Here is a 15,792-nt window from a genome sequence, read left to right as displayed (position 1 = left end):
ACTGTGTTTCTCCTTTCCTTTGTCTGCTGCTGGACAGATGAAGACAGTCCATGTGCTGCAGAAGGCATCCCAACTTGAGCCACGAAAGAGACTAAATCATCCCAGAGGAAAGACTACATAGAGATGGGTAGATTAAACCTCTTACTTTAAAGCCTCTACAGCATCTGCAGCATGCTGGTTCCCTGTCCTGATTGTCCACACTGGCAGGGAGGCTTGGAACACACAAGAAACATCAGTAGAGAAGATGAGATGGGCGGTGATTTATATAAACATTGTATTTACATTTTTTAGGTCACCTTTGCTGGGGCTGAGAAGATGCTTTCTTTCATTTTATTTTGCAGAGTTAAGTGTGGCCTGGAACCATCAGTGTGTTTTTACCCACTAGATGAGTGGCTCCATCTTTGATCATTCCTTCTCTCATCACTGTGGCTTCAAGCCTGATCTACAGTAGGCTTCACAGAGTATTGGGGGTCTGTGAGAAGTCAAGGCATACAGAATGAGATTTCTGCAGCCCCTTCTTAGCTGTACATCTGACTCACAGACTGACACGGTCTCTAATGAGACTGGACTCTGAAACCCAGGTAGTTCTTGCCCATCCTGGAGTTTTGATGTCCTTCACTAAGCAAAAGTCATCCTGTCTAAGTGTCTAGGGAGAGGCAAGCACACAGTATGATGCCTACCTTTTCAGATAACACCCGCCCTCCAAGCCAAGCATCAGATCAATGAGTGTTATAGATACTGGAATCTCTGTTGTATCTTCAGAGCTGCATTTTCCCCATCTCTCCCACTGAAGAATAGGTTTTTCAGAGCAGGTGATCTTTTGAAGGAGATATGTGAGATGATAGGAAGGAGAAGCCATTGCTCCAATGGGCCAAAGGCCAAGAAACAGCAGGATTTATTACACAGCACTAACTTCCACCATGACAGAACCAGATTATCATATCATCATACAACCTGCACCTTCAGAAAATACACACCCTTGGAAGAGTCCAGCTTGAAAATAAGACCTGACGTGATACAAGCCATTTGTATAGAGGGAGGAAGGGAGAGCACTGGAGCAGAAATGGAATGGGTGACAAGAGCAAAAACACACAGAACATACTTGATTACCAAATGTCACAGCAAGTCAAGATTTTACATTTAGCCCAGACACCACTTGTGACAGAGGGTGATATCATCAGCAGGGTGATATCCACCATAAAGCCCTTTCCTTTAAAAGGCAAAGCACATCCAGCTCAGAACTCACACAGGTTGTGTGAGTTGTCCTAGATGACACTGGGTCCATGAGTCCAAGACACACAAATTGATTTATTCTTAACTCCTGACACAGGCAGAAATTCAGAATAAAAGCTTTACTCCTTCCTGTCTGGTAGGAACATCATCAGTGTCTATTTAAAGCAAGAATTGGTCCCAGAGTTGAAGAGAAGACTGAAATCTAACTTTGGAAGTGATCAGGGAAGTTGCAGAAACTCCACAGCTTTTGGTGTTGACTTCCCCTCAGCTAGCCAGAGAAGCTGCCATAACCTGGCTGGTGAGGCAGGAGGTGTGTGGTGCTGCAGACTGGCTGAGTTCTCCAGCAGCTGCTAACAGGGGCAGTGTGAAATCTGGGGCAGGAGGGACAAGGGGTGGATATTACACACCACAAGCTAGAAACACATACTGTCTGCTGGTGTGACGAGGGAAATCCCAGAAGCAGGATACACAGATTCAACAGCTCCGTGAAAGAAAGACAAAGGGAGAAGCAAATTAGACATCTCATAGGAGCGAGAAGGAAGATGCTGTAACAGGCCCCTACTCAAGAACACCAGAACCCTTCTTGGAAACCTGGCAGCCATGTCATTTTAGACTAAGCATCCTTCAGAACAGCCATTGCCTCCCATCACGCTTTACACAGCACCCACCACCACAAACCCCAGCTGAGATGGGACCACCAGGCCATGAAGAGCAGCAATGAAAATAGAACAGACAAACTCAGTTCATGCAACGTCCCTCAAGCAGAAAGCACACACAGTGAGGTGCAAATGCCTCTAGTGAATCTGAAAGCAAGTCCTCTTTAAGGCCAGAATTGGACAAATTGCACCTATAATTGCACAAACTGATGAAAAGCCTGAGTGACTCAAAACCTAGGGAGGCTCATGGAAAATCAGGGCTGGGAAAGTGAGGAAGTAAATCAAGCCCTCCTGGTACAGCTGCAACCTCCCACAAGTCAGCAGTGGGTGCTTCAAGATTCTATCCAACACAACCACACCAAATTCAGACTGTGCCAGCATGGCAGTTTGAGGTGAAACAGTCAAGTAGCTGGATACCAAGGATAAATAAGATTTCTGCTAATCCTGCTTTCACAGCAGGATACTAGAAAATTTAGCTGACCTTTGTTAAATAAGCTCAATGGGTCCCTTGAGAGATGGTGAATTACTGTGAGTGAGCAAAGAATGTCTGCCCTGGGCTATAGCCTGCAGAGACAGTTTTTTCTTACACAAGAGGCTGCAATCCACCCCATTTCACTGGACAATGTATTTATTTTATTCTACAGGGAATAGGCCACCCCCAAATCACTGCAAGGCAAGCCAGTAGTGCTACATCTGTAAAACACCTCTCAGCAGCATAGCAGCTCCACACCACATAGCTTTTCAGCTGTGGCCCTGGAAACTTTCACCAGGAAAGCTGAGCTGCCAACAGAGCACTTCTTGCCCCAGGATGTCACTGCCATGGCTGCCTGTTTCCCTGCTCACAGGTTTGCCCTCGGGACTGCCAGCATGTGCACCTGTGCAGGGTCTCCAGGGGATAATGGAGGACAGGCAGCAACCTGGAGACAAACACATCACAGACTTTGATGGCACAGGGTCCCTGCACTAACATACTGTCAATCCATTGGCAAAACATGGGCCCAAACAGTACCACAGCCAGATGCTGTCAGACCAAAATTTCGTTGCTACACACACATTTCCTTTGGGAAATAAAAAAAAATAACACCTGTCCACCCATTCCAGCTTGACTAGCTGGGATTTAGACCACCTCTTCTGACTGGCTGAGGAAGCAGATGAGAGAGCAAGGTAACACAAAGCTTTTTCATTTGTGTTCTGGCTGAAGTGCATTTGATGAGACACAGAGGTCACAAAGGGTGACATCAGTTGAGACATTAACATGTTGCAGCAGGAACTGCAGACTATTCATTTTCCAGGTGTAATAAGACAGAAACAGTATTACAAAGCTGCATCTAAGATCTTCCATTCAGCATCTAACAAGCTGGATCAAAAGTCTGGGCCAACTTTTTTAGAGTGAACCGAGCTAGGACAAATTCCACCTGGAAAAGATATGTCCAGAACTACATTTATTGGTATCCACAATTGCTCCAGGTGCCACTACTTTTTCCTTTCACAACCTCAAGTAATAAGAAGGAGTAGAGATGGGAGAATTGGAATCAAACTAATTTTTTTCGTTTCTCATTCTTTAAGCAAGCCCTGAGTACCTGGATAGACAAATACCTGGACTGCCCACTCATGGCAAATTGAAAACAAAAAGTATGCTTCCGATTGTTGACCTCCCTTTATTTCTCTCACTCTCATCTCCCCCAACTCTGACCTCTCCAAAGTTCTCAACTGAAACAAATCCCAGATTCCAGTGTCCATAAAAACAGGAACATTTTTATTTTTGTTTTGAAGCCTATTTCAATGACCCTGCTGAGGTGGGGGTGGGTAAGGAAACAAGATCATTCATCGTGGCTGAGCAGTACAATTCCATTTGCCAGGCTCTGAAATGAGAGACACTGCTGATGAAGTCAAAAAAAGGAAAATGCTCCTCTGTGTCATTTTTCTCCTTTTCCCCACCCCAAGTCTTTTTCATGTCTTGCCCCCTCTCTACCCCCTCAGTCTCCCAGCAAGCTCTCTGAAGATAAAGGGGGAGAGAAGCAGAAAGATTGGTATCTTTCTCAAGGGAAACCCACACCTCTCAATATTCAGAATACTGAATATGAAATGTCAGAGGAGTTATCAATCTTACTTTGAAAGCACAAGGAGGTTTGTTTGTTAGTGCAGGATGCAAAAGGAGTCTTCCAGAGCCATTCACTGACTCTTCAAAGCACATTTCACCACTGGAGGTTTGTGATTGCTCACTCTACCTAGTGTCCAAGTAGGAAAGGGAGACACATTGAATCCTGCCAATCTGTCCTAGGCAGCAAAGGAAGGTGTAGACAAGTAGAAGAATATACAATGGCAGCAGAGTTGTGCAGAGGAGCAGCATGAGGTGAGGACCAATTCTTAGCTGGTAGAAAGTTATATGTTGCTTCAATTAGCTTCTAAGATATGATGATGCAACTCAAAACATGTAAGGAAATTAATCAAATTCTGTTGACACCAATGACCACAGTGGCTGTGGAACCAGTTGAGCCTAAACCTTTCCCTCCACCTTAGGCTCATCCCTTATCATCAAGATATCAGCATTCTTCCTTACCTCTTCCTTAACTTCAGTGCAAGCAGACAGAAGCCACAGTGAGCACCAGAGAGCAGCCTGAGATATGACAAACAGCTCCAACTCAATAATCACATACTACAAAGCAGTATGGAGAACTGGATGCTGGCTGACTGGATCCTGGCAGACCAGAGGGAAAGGGGGGGTTAGGCTCCAGTGAGATCAGTGGAAAACACTACTGGTAGGGCATCTTTTAAAAAAGATACCTATTTATACACAAAAATTGTCAGTACAAATTTTCCAAGAGAAAGGCCAGCTCTATGACAAGCAAAGATGGGGGCAGGACTGCTCACTGGTGAAGAAAGATAGCACTGGGGCAATAGGCTGCAGATATGTCTGGTCTATCTGGCTTGCCACCTCCTTGTCAGCCCCACAGTTCAGGAGGCTGACATTCCTAACCATCTCCTATTTTCTGCATTGTGTAATCCACAGCCTTCAAGAGTGCACACCATCCCACTTCAGGGCAGCCAGTAGGGAGAGGTTTCAGTCTTCCCCACCTCATCCCTCTGACTACTCCCTGACTTTATACTCAAACATCAGTGGTTGTATATGAATCAGACAGTATGCCACCCAGCTCTCTCTTCACTTGCCACCAAATTACAGACAAACCAGATATGTGCTGGTTCCAGGAACCTACAAGAGATCATGTGTGTTGTTCTCTGACCAACATTTTCAAGCCTTGAAAATAAAGATTTGATTCTTAGTTGTACATTTTCTACTACTAAGAATATTCTGCTGCTCAAAAGTTAGTGTAAGTAGCACACCCATTCAGGGGATGGGATAGGAAACCTGGGCACCCCACAGTATTCAGTGTATCCTGTTTAAGAACCAGCTTGGGGAGACAAGTACAACTCACTTGATTCCCAGGGAGCTACACTGATTCAAGTTGACTAAATATTCGGACCTTAAGTTCCATACAGGAAAGTTTGAAAATGCTGGACTGCTGCTGTTTCCTGCAGAGCCAGCATGTGGAAACGAGGTGCTGTTGTTTATGACAGACCACTGTGCAGAAAAATTCCCCTGGTCTCAAACGTGACCTTTCCATCAGAGGTCACCAAAAAGTCATCAGTGATTTCATCAGATATCAACCAACTCAATTGCCCTTACATGCACACACAGCAGTAGCAACGCACAGGTCACACTCATTTCCTTGTGTGAGTCAGTCACTCTGAGCCCAAGGCCACCAGTTAGAAGAAAGAAAGATCGTCTGAGATCCTGAATTAGATTTCTGCTCTTGGCTCAGATCTCATTCTCAGAAATATGCCTACTGAGTGATTACAGGAATAATACACCCAGTTTAGTGTTACAGGAGGCTGTCCTAGGGACAAGGGGCTGCACAATGGCATCTACCAACACCCCAACTCAGCTGTAGATGTGCTCTGGCATATTTACCCTGTGGATTTGTATGGTTGTTGCCCAATGTTAGCTTGGGAAAGACAATAAGGAGATGAAAGAATAATACAGACGTGAGGGCGACTATTTTCCAAAGAGGAAACACTTGCTCTAGCTGCTAATGATTTACAGGGTCACGTTATTCACTGTTGACATATTTTATTGTCATTATTTATCACACTCACTCCAGAAGCCCTAAGGAACCCTGCAGAGGAACTTGGGCCGTGTAGCACAAGGTGATGTACAAATACAGAGAGCTGTCAGGGGGGTAAAGGCACCGGAGTCCTGCCAGCTGCTGCCACTGCAGAAGATACTGCAGATTCACAGCAGGACATAAAAAGGCAGTAGGGGGAAGATGGCAGGTGTCCAGAGTGCCAGAGTATTTCTCAGCTCAGCACAGAACAAAAAGATTCTCTTCACTCCATCAGGTTTATAGAGTTAAGTTCACAAATGCTAAATGCTTGCATCATTTTTAATGCTTTCTTACTGGCCACAAGGCTGTCAAAATGCAGAGTAACTGCCTGCACAGTCAGAATCCTGAACAGGAGATTACCCAATAATAATAATTATTATTGCTATTATTACTACAGATTTATATCTCTATCATCATCTCTCTATCAAGAGAGACGTTGTACTCTCCTCATGAAATAACATTTGCTTTGCTCTTCACAGAAGAATTAGAGGCTTTACAGGCAAAAATATATTGGCAAGTTACTCCAAAAGCACTCCAAGAAGGCAGAGGTCTACATCAAATATGTACATTTGCACCTATTCAGTCTATGATCACTTTTGTACTGGTGTAAATCAGGAGTAATGCTCCAGACACCCCGCTAATACACATCAGTGCAGTTCACTGGTTTCATATAAAAACCCTGCAGACATTAGACAGGGAGAGAGCGCAATCAGACCCTGTCCGAGATCACCCCGCGTCCATATGCTGTTATTCATTACAAAGTATGATCTCAGTGCCTAGGGGCTCCTAGGAAGGCCAAAGTCCCCTCCACTACATTCTGCACTGATCAGTAATGACATACAGCACCTGCTTCAACAATTTGCAATGAAAGGAGACAGAAACCAGGTATATTCTGGTTACATTCTCAGATGATGAAAATACTGCCAAGTCTTGCAATTACATGGTGAACCCATACAAGTCACAATTTTTCTTCAAGTCTCAGCTCTCAGTCTAGTGAGCTGATGAGATCTTGGAGAAAAAGGCTACTTTTTCACATAGAGAAGCCTTACAACTCAGACCTCCAGGCTGGCCTTTCTGCCCATTTCTGATTTCCAGCTGCATCTTCAGTGTGTGGGTGAGCTGGCTCTCAATTCTATCTATGTTATATCAGTCTAGAAGGAACAAGAAGTCCAAAGAACAAAACAATGGGAAAGAAAGAATGGTTAACAAATGCCACTACAACCCTTGTGAGTCAAAACTAACACAAACTTTTCAAACTGAATTTTCAGTGTGCCTGAACTTGAGTCAGAATTTCCAGTTCAACCTGCATATTGATTTTACTTAATTATTATCCAGATCTAAAGAAATCATTTATCTCTATGAAAAAAAAAAAAAAAAAAAAAAAAAAGAAATACCAAGACACATTAGGAAAGAGAAAAAACACACCACTGCTCCAAGACAGTGGTGGGAGCTATGCAAAGCTGGCAGCCACAACCCTCCATGCTCCAGTGATACAGTGCCTGTACCAGAAGAAGGATCCTCTTCAGGACCTTTTTGCACCTCAGCATGAAATCACTGGATGAGGTCAGAAGGAATTATGGAGACTGTCATATTCAATCATCCTGTCCAAACCAAGGCCAACAAGAGGAGGTTGCTCAGGGTAGTTTCCAGTCAGTTTCTAAATATCTCCACAGATGGAGACCCCATAAGCTCTCTGTGAAACCTATTCTCGTGTTTGACCACCCTATAGCAATAGGTACATGGCTCACATGTGGAGATATTCAGCTATCTCTTAACCTGATTTGTTCACCATGTGTCAGAAATTAAATAAAATAATTCCACTGTCACTAGTGAGCATGTTACAGTAGTGTAAGAAACCTACTGCAACAACACTTGGAACCCAGCTGGAGCTCAGGAGCCCATATGTTACATCTGTCACACCATGAACAGACCAGACACAGAGAGAGAAACACGATGTAGAGAAGTGGCATGGTTCAGCTCAGTTCATACAATAGACAGGACTAAACCCAGGGTCTCTGAATCCTCTGTTCACAGCATCAGGAGAACCATGCTAACACATCCACATTGAAGCATTTATGTTCTGCTTTGCCACCAACACTGGTGACATGTTTCATAGTAAGTACAAGCTGTTACAAGTTTAGCCTTTACCTTTTCCTGTTCACAGATCCAAAAAAGGCTTTCTAGAAGATAAGTTTCTTGTTTGAGTATTCCATACATAAGGAACATGCTCAAATCTCAGTTGCAGCAATTCCCCTTCAGAAGAACTTTCATTCCTATGTAAGACATCTGATGTCACTAAAGATATCTGCCCTAACTACTGCAATATGGATTAACCATGGAAAGAGCAAATAGCCACAAAGCAGGAATTTTCTGGTGTAACAAGAGCCACATATGTCTACAGGCCTCTTAGAAGTCATCTTCTCATTAAAACTGCCAGGTGCAAACACATATCCCCTGTGGTCTGTGATCTCATTGTAGGGCTGTGCAACCTCTCTGTCCAGGGCAGGGACACAGCTGCTCTGAGAAGTTCCACTTTTTGCATTTGTTGCCTTCTGCCAGCAGTTTTCTGGTTAAAGGCAAAGCTGAGGGAAAGTTAAAGAGCAGCAACAGCTGCTCCGGTGCCTTCCCCAGATGTTCAGCTATGTTCAGCCGGTTAACAGTTTGAGAAATCATTCGTCAGCAAAGGTTTTGCTGCCTTGCAGGCTTATCTCTGAAACAATATGGTACTTACAGAAAAACTCGTTCTCACCCTGCCACACTTAGCACCTAAAAACCCCTTGTCATTTCATAACCCACCACAGACTCTCTATTCTCTCTTTGGGTTGTAGAAATTATTTGGTGCCTTGATGGACAGAGATGTGAAGAGGCACCCACTCAGTAAAGACTCTCTGCAGGCACTCACAAAGGTTAATCCGAACGTTTCATGAATTTTAAAAGTTGACCCAGTTTTTCTGAACCCTGTGCTTCAGCATGTCTCCCTGCTAGAGTGCTTTCTTCAGCTGACTATTATTCAATTACTGTTATGATTCCCTGTTACAGGGACTGATTGCAGAGGTCAGTGAAAGGAAGATTACAAGGAGTGTTAATGTTGGGATTAGGGTATGGTGGAGATCAGGGTGGAGCAGAGTGGCTCATGTCCAGAGTTACAGCCAGTGAAATTACAAACAGCAAAGGGCAGTTTAAGAAGGCCAGAGTTAGGACCTCTTAACACCAGGTATCAAGGACTTGGAAGTGAACCACAGTGACAAGAGCTAATTGCCGGCAGGATACAGTCAGGACAAATTACAAGTGTTAACTGCCAATTAACATGACAGGGCCAATATCAGGGCCACTGCAAAGATCAATTATGGGATTACAGCAAAGGTCTACAAGTACATAAGAACAAAGCCCACCTGCAGCCACATGGAGAAACTCAGACGAGGAGCTTCCAAAAGTGGGAGAAGACTTTGCCTTGAGGCAGCTGAAATACAGAGGCCCAGTCTCTCACAGCTGGCACAGCTGAGTTTCAGGGAAGTTCAGGAAACAATGCTGCTTTACTTCAGCTGGGGTTTCAGCTGTGAGGCTTTTACTGGTGGTAGGAGTAAGATATGACTTATCTTATGGTTGTAAAAGACCTACCAAGAGGGGCAGGAGACAGATGTCTTTACAAAGGGCTCACTGGAAAAAGAGCACAGCTCTATCAGCCTGAGGAACCTGCCAGGTGTGAAAACCAAATCTCCTGTACTGCTTCTTTGCTGATGTTGACACCAGTGAATCTGGGATCAGAGGTTTTAAACTCAGCCTTGCTCTTTCTGTGCTTAATTAGCTGTCTATCCATAAGCACATCACGCAGTGTGTAAAAAGGTTCCTCAGACCTCTGCTGAGCACTCCAGTCATTTCAGAGCAACAGACAGAGCTTTATTAATAACTTCAGAGAATTTTTCCTCTGTCTGCAGAACACTCACATTGCACTTAGGACCTGACACATATTCTGAGCTCACATAGACATTCTCGCCCCCTTTGAAGGCATCTGGACATAGATATTGTACAATCAGGAGAGGGGTATAAAGGTGCAATCTCTCTTTTGCCCTCCAAAGCCATCTAGGTGAGGATGAGGCCAGAGCTTAAGGTGGGCAGGTAGAGAAGCCACACTGGGCTGGAGGAACATATGTGTAGATTTCTCTAGAGCCTGAACTTTGATTTGTTCAAAGAAAGATGCCCTTGTTCAGGGATATTCCAATTGCAAACTCTGTTCTGCGTTTGCTCTCCCCTTGTATCAACCTACCAATACCTCAATGATCCCAGCTTGGAACAAAATTGCTTAGTGCCCACCGAGAGTGACCACATCCACCTTTGGGGCAGAACAGGTCACTTCAGAATCTTTCACACATGGAGGAGACTGATTCTCTGCATGCCAATCCTAGAAAGATCAAATTACACAGTCCTAAATACACAGAAGCTGCACAGATTTCTTAACTCACACTGAAGTTAACTGCAATCCAACAGCACACCTGTCTCAGCAGCACACTGGAGATGACACCAAAACCTCATCCCAAAAAGCCTGGCATTCTTACCCAAGCCTTGCACCTGCCCTTACACTGCCCAGCTCCCAAGTTACACTGGAGCACCATTTGCCCAGGCTACCAAACAATCTCCTTTCTACTGGCTGGACAAGATCCCCTCAGTCCTGTGCTGTGCAGAGGCAGCCAGTCAGAGCTGCACTGCCTCCTCAGCTCACCCCCAAGATGCTGCTGTAAATCCAAAGAGAGATTATCTTACCTGCCACAGTGTTGCCTCCTTGACTGCCAGCAACGGCAAAGGGACTGGTGAAAAATGCTGTAAATTAATTAACATCAGACCTCTTGTAGCTGTTTGTTACTGTAAACAAACATTTTAATATGCAGTAATTAATTAAATCTGCCATGCTGTCCCCCTCCTCCCATTGATCTTTCTTCAGCTTTTCTTCTGCTCTGCCTCATCTTTTTCGCTTGGTGAAACAGATCACTTGCAAACAGAGACACAGCTTTCCCAATGGTCCAACAGCAGCGACCCAATTCAAAGAGATCACTTTCCTCTTCTTAATCAAATGTTGGAATTTTTTTTGCCCACACATCTGGGTTTTTTCCCTCCTCCTGTGTACATTCTTTTCTCTCTCTGACATTTTCCTTCCCACTTATCAAATGCAAAAGCTAAATTAATTGTCTTAAATAAAAATTTAAACAACATCCCAACACTTACCAGTTGTTCCCCAGACAAAAAAAGAAAAAAAAGAAGAAAAAAAAACCAAAAAAAACTTAGATTATGTATCTTGACACAAACCATTTCCCTTCATCAGAATCTTTCCAGCCTCCTCCTCTTACAGCTCAGCTCTTTTATTCTCTCAACTCTAAACTGAGCCCTAAGTTTCCTCTTAAGCTGTAGGCAAGCTGTACCAGGCACTCAGAAAAAACACATCTTCCAGTTAAGTTTTCCTGTTAGCTGTTCCTCTAGCTAACACTGTTACAACCAGTAGAAAGCACAAACCCAGCATTCCAGTCAGAATGGGTGGAAAAGCATCAAGGAGCAGGAAGAGTAGGGCTGTTCCATGACAGAATATAAACCAAGACCCAGAGGTGGCTGAGCAGCTGCAACACTCACCAGTTAGAGTGCAGCTTCACAATATCTAGACAGGACTGCCAGAACAGCACCAATGAGCATTCCCTTCCTGCCCCCCCACCCCAAGGTGTGTCTTCACACTTTACAAATTGGCTGTGAAACAATCTGCTCTCTGTGGGTTGACATGGGGCTATTTCAGGGGCACACTAAGCCCAGGTACCAACATGGCATAGGGAGGTGGCAGCTAAGGCAGGGACATGGAAACACAATAGAGATATGAGGAGAGGGACTCCAAGGACACTTAGACCAGTGCCCTTTTCCACAATCACGGCAAATAACATTTGGACTGTGCCCTGCCCAGTCTAAGTTCCATTTGGCATGTTCACATCACTGCTGTGACCCAAAAATTATGGAAATATATGAACAGTCAGAGCGCATAGGTTTGTTGGATGAGGACTGGGATTTAGGAGCATCTCTCTGAGTGCATACAGATGGAGGCAAGTGTATGACAATGAATTTACAGAAAGGTGTGCTCATATAATAAATGCTATGGCAATGCATACTCTTTGTGGAATGAACTCTTTCCTTGATAGGTTGCAGCAGCATCATGTTCAGACAACACTTCCAAAGACACCCAACAAAATTTTATTCCCATGGGGAAAAAACCCATTGGTGTGTGTGGAGTAAAGCCAGCACTAGTTGAAGTGGAAGGCAGATGGAGCAGAAAGGAACTGCAGTTCCTCACCAAGACTGGGTTATACTGCTGCAGGGAGAAGTTGCCCTTCCTGGCAACCACAACTACCTAAAGAACAGAGCCAGGGCCAGGAGGAGGGTGAACTGTGAGCCTCTTTGTGCTATCCTGGTCATTTGATGCAACCCCTATTCCTTCCAGAGAACAGAATTTCTGCAGACCTTACATCTGCCAGGCAGGAGAGCACCAGCTCTGTTCCATCGCAGGGGGAGAGTGCCCTAACCTCCACAAGGCTGTCAGGGTGTGCAAGGCTGCCTCATACTTTCTAAATTGTGGGCTTTGCCACAAAAGCTGGCTCCAGTGAAGCCAACCACAGTCATGAGTACCCAGCCCCTCTAAGGAGCAGGCCTTGTATTTGCAGTTTTATTATCCATTTTTCTTTTAATGTCCTGCACACTTGAGAAACCCTGTGTGAGAGTCAGAATGAGAGAGGGAGAAAGAGAGAGAGCTCATCATGCCCATAAAAGGGACAGATTCTGATTAGCTGAAGTTATAAAAATGATTTATACTTGCAAACATTATTTCTACTTGTATTGTTTGCCTGCAAGCGTTAACATCACGTCATGGACACTGTAGCCAGGCTCAGTCATCCCTTGAGACAGGACAGATGGCTAACGTCCCCTTCCTATCAAAGAAACCCCAGAATGCAGAATTGGGGTGACCAGAAGAAAGACTTTGCTCTGGCTCTTGGCACTTCCGAGCCTCATGGGAACATCCATCCTCACGCAGCCAAAACAGAGTCCCAGGCATCAAGAAGAGCAATCCTGATGTCAGCTCCTTCTCTGTGCTTGGCATTTCTCAAACAGGAGAAGCATGCTGAGTCCTGCCTATATTGTGCACTTTCCCCACCTCCTGCCAGCCCAGATCTGGGTTTATTTCCTCATCCGTGATTATTGTAAAGAGGAGCAGAATGAAATGCAGATGCAAAACATGCTCGTAAGAATTTCCTCTCTCTCTCTCTCTCCCCCATCTGCCAGAGAATAGATTTTAATCTTTAATCCATGAGCAATCAGCGAACACTAGCGAATTGCAAATTACAGATGTTTTACTGTCTTTGGCATTTTTAGCTTCCTCGCTTCCCCACTGCCACTCAGTGTCTTTCTCACATCCTCCCCTCTTCTGCATTCATCGAATGCCACACGCCATCACCAAAACCATATGACACTGTCATCATTTGGTAATTAAACCTTTACTCACTTTAAATACGCAAAGCTGGCTGGGGTAAGCAGCACTTAACCCCTTCCTGACAGGCTTTATGCATATCTGGAATGAAGGGAAGGGGGGATGTTGGACAGAACAGTAAGTGAGAGGAAGCCCAAAGTTTGAAACTGTGTCCTATTGCTGATGGCTTTCTCTGAAAGCTTCCCTGCTCTAAGAGAGTCCAAAAGAGATGGAAAAGGTCTCTGCTTGTTTGCATTTACCTTCCATCAGGACTGTCTGGTGCCACTGACAGAGGGGAGCACAGGCTCCTCTGTTAAACAAACCCCATGGGCTGCTTGAAGACTTGGGGTTCCTGGTAAAGGACCTGCTCAACACAACTAAAACCCTGCACCACACTTTCATACTAACTAACTACAGGCTCAGCCCTGGCTGCTTCAAGTTGTTTATTAGCACAAACTGTCCCAGTCTGAGGTCCTTGGTTTGATTCTTTGCTGCCCCAATAGAGATTACCAAAGAAAATCAAGTGCAAGGACAACAGGCAGATATAGAATAGATATAGAAGCATGGAGGTACCTCTAGAGGGGTAAAGAGTAGGTGTGTAATCACCCTTCCTGGAAGTATGTTTCAGCTGTGAAGGACAAGGAAGAACTTTTAGATTGCCTCAACTGCAAACTTATGGAGAAAAGGCAAAATATAGCACAAAAGCTTTCAGTACGATCTGCTGTGCTGGCCTGGGTCTCTTGTCTTAGGCTGGCCTCCAGCAGGGCTCACAGCAGGGTCCCCAAGTGAGCACTCAACCCTACTAGTCTGTGAGAGATCTGAAATCTCAGTGGAGGTTAAATCACAATTCATTATCAAAGGAGTCCAAGGTAAATCGGAGCTGAAGAGAGTAAGACGTGGCAAGAAGGGAGAGAGGGAGGGAGGAAGGAAGGGAGGAAAACGTTGCTGCAATTATTTTGCCATAGATTGGCAGGGCCTGCTTTCCCTGTAAGAAGACTGCAACATTTGGGGAAACATAAATAACAGTTGACAAGAGACTGCACTGTAGAGACAGGCAGTAATTGTTTCACCTCCCTGTGTGCCCTGTCCACTGTAGGCTCCCAAGGAACTACCTTTGTATCTTAGCTCGAGGCAGCAGCTCAGGGCCCCTCTGGACTAGGAACAGCCAGAGCCTTAATCATTTTCTACAAGTTTGTCAATTTAACAAGTGTTTGCCCAAGGGGCATCTGTCTTCCTGCCTTCCTTTATTTCTCTCTCTGCTTGTTTGTTTGTGAGCTGGTGCATTCTGGCTGCTATCACCAGCTTCACACAAGTCTGGCTCTAAGCAGGATGTGGCCCTCACTGGAAGCAATATGGTTAACCCCAGTTTCAGAGGTTACTAAATGGTATCCTCTCCACTTTCTGCCTTCACTTATTTTTTTTCCTCCGTCTTTCCTTCCTGTATGTGTGGGCTGCAGCAGTCACACAGTACTCCTTCTCTCCTGCCTCCCTGCACCAGACTGACTTTACCCCATGGCAGCTGGAATTAAATTCACCCAAAAGCTGAGCACTGACTGCTCTTGAAAACAATGTCTTTCAGCAAGTCCCCACAGGACCTGGGGCAGCACCAGGGAGCTCTGGTTCACCAAGACATTTTAGCATGGCCTACAGCTGATGGGTGTCTAAGCTGAAGGTACAGCTGTGTCGGGTGAGGAAGAGAAGGAAGGTACGAGTGAAGACTGCTGATGGCAAGGGGCTGCACTTCCCTCCCAGTGCCAGGTTCCCAGGTCCTCTCAAAGTGTGACAGATTGAAACACAGAACTTGGGAATTTTCACAGTACTTCAGACAACTGAAAAACAGGTACAGAATCGTCTCTCTTCTTTCTCTTTGACTAAAGCAATTAGAAAAAAAATACCATAAGAAAGTTTCCAGTGCCTGATTTTAAACACATTAATTTGTTTCAGATTTCTCAGGGTGGGGTTGCTTTCAGAGACACTGTACCTATTAGCTATAATCCTCAATATCATTGTAACATGCCATTAGAATAACTCAGCACTATATCAAGAAAACAAATTACACCCTCTCACATTACTCTAAGCTTCTGTTCTCAGAGAGCATTCAGCTTTGGTGCCCATGATTACCAAGACCTAGTCTTAACCCTAGCCCAAATCCCAAGCTTCAGGGTCAAGTCACCCATCTCTACAGTAAAGTAGACTGAAGGACATAGAAGTCCAAAAGCACCAGATCTCTTCCTTGTTGTAAAGGCCCAGAAGA

Source organism: Ammospiza caudacuta, chromosome 9 (assembly GCF_027887145.1).
Source record: "Ammospiza caudacuta isolate bAmmCau1 chromosome 9, bAmmCau1.pri, whole genome shotgun sequence".
In the NCBI taxonomy this organism is placed as follows: Eukaryota; Metazoa; Chordata; class Aves; order Passeriformes; family Passerellidae; genus Ammospiza; species Ammospiza caudacuta.
Note: the sequence above shows the minus strand (reverse complement) of the source record.